This window comes from Octopus bimaculoides, chromosome 6 (genome assembly GCF_001194135.2).
Source record: "Octopus bimaculoides isolate UCB-OBI-ISO-001 chromosome 6, ASM119413v2, whole genome shotgun sequence".
Taxonomy (NCBI): Eukaryota; Metazoa; Mollusca; class Cephalopoda; order Octopoda; family Octopodidae; genus Octopus; species Octopus bimaculoides.
This window is the reverse complement of record NC_068986.1, coordinates 47847572-47849396: the sequence shown is the minus strand read 5'-3', so window position 1 is coordinate 47849396 and position 1825 is coordinate 47847572. Positions and strand designations below refer to the sequence as shown.

Below are 1825 nucleotides of genomic sequence, written 5' to 3'. Positions count from 1 at the left end.
ACATACTCACAATATATATATATATCATATATACAGTATGTGTATATATACAACGTGCTTTCTCCTAAATTTCAATATAATACTTTTTGTATGAGAATGTTGTTGATGTCGACTCCGAAGTTTCGGCCAGCTAAGCCATTGTCGGACTGACTGTGATGCATTAGATTTTGTCTGGATTTAATATAATCTCCGTTGCGTTAACATCATCTTTAGAAATTAGGTTTTTATAGAAAAGTGTTTTGGAGAGTTTTATGGATTAAATTGTGGGTTACGTTATTGTTTAGAATCTATTCATGCATGTAGTGCTTCGTTATCAACCCTGTAGGTGTTACTTTTATGTTAGGTAGGCACAAAGTGTGACAGTGCTAGTAACAAAAATACAGGCTTGTTTACAAAGCTCTACATATATGAATAAACTATAATCAATGATATAACACCAAATTTAATGAAAATCTTTGCAAAACACCCTTCTGTGAGAACCTAATTAGCACCCCACACACCCAAATATGACTTTAACTCAACAGGGACTACGTAAAGGCAAAATGAATTGCAATGCTTCACAGTCCGACGATGGCTTAGCTGACCGAAACTTCCAAGTCACTGTCAACAACAGTCTTTTATAAGAATAATAAATCTGTAGTCTACAAAAGTATAGAGTAACCTTTCAGATTAGTGTAAAATTTGTAAAATTGTTTTTATTATAACTAAACTTAAAGACAAATATTAATATATCTATATACAACTTTTATCTTTCACACATATGTGTGTGTGTGTGTGTGTGTGTGTGTGTGTGTGTGTGTGTGTGTGTGTGTGTGTGTGTGTGTGTGTGTGTGTGTGTGTGACATACCATCCCGTTTCCGGAAAAGCACTCCTAGCGGTCAACGATCAACCTTTCCAAACTATAGAGAGATTCACCTACCTTTAGAGTACACTGTCAAGGAGTGCTCACATTGATGATGAAATAAACGCAAGGATAGCAAAAGTTAACTGTGTCATTGGACGTCATCGTCACAAGGCTTGGGAAAGACCACGTTTGATGTGTACAAAGCTGATGTAGTGACTACGATACTTTCGGATGTGATATCTGAACAGTTTACCAAGGTCATGCAAGAAACTTCATCACATGCCCGTCGCTAAGGGGTTGCACTGGACCGCACTGGACAGCACTGCCCTCTTACAATTCAATGGTGCTCCCTCAGATTTACAGTGATACACCTATTTCAAAAGCCCTCTTTGGCTTTATTACAAATTAGTGTTCACCTAGAATATTCTGAAGTACCCCCAGGCACCAATGTCTGGCGATAGGCCTGCCTGATACGCTTACAAAAACTTGTCACCATCAAGTGGGAAGATAAAATTCTTAATAATGCTGTGCTAGAGAGAACCAGTACGCTAAGCATATATAAGGCGGCGAGCAGGTAGAATCATTTTTTTTCTAAATAAATTAAAACTGCCGAGGAGTGGACATGTAGTGCGTATTCTCGACCCAGACTCTCTGAACAAATTTTCTTTGGCGAACTATTGTTGGCTCTAGGTGATGTAGTAGACCAAAAGATGCAAAGTCTCACTCAATACAAACTTGAAATAGTGTAATTTACAACAATCTGCTTGGGAATATTTTGTTCAAGGTTGTTTACAGAGTGCTCTGTAATTTGGAGTACAGCACACAAAACCAGAAATCAGCAGGAAAACTAAAGAGAGGAGAACTGAACGGAATAGCAGAATCAGGGCCCTGATGGGATTTTGTTTTGGTTCCACTGTTTCTCCACCAATATACTTCAGGACCCACAAACAGTGAGGAACGAACTTCATATATATATATATA

The 1825-nt window shown here is 37.9% G+C and overlaps 1 long non-coding RNA gene across 1 annotated transcript in view; it reads right to left on the bottom strand.

Annotated features, from left to right (window-relative positions):
- The window catches only part of LOC106875719 (uncharacterized), a 13168-nt gene extending 11389 nt beyond the window's left edge, over positions 1 to 1779 (bottom strand). Inside the window, exon 1 of the long non-coding RNA XR_001410156.2 lies at positions 920 to 1779. This is a non-coding gene — a long non-coding RNA (uncharacterized LOC106875719). The remainder of the gene's footprint in view (positions 1 to 919) is intronic.
- Positions 1780 to 1825: the final 46 nt, after the last annotated feature.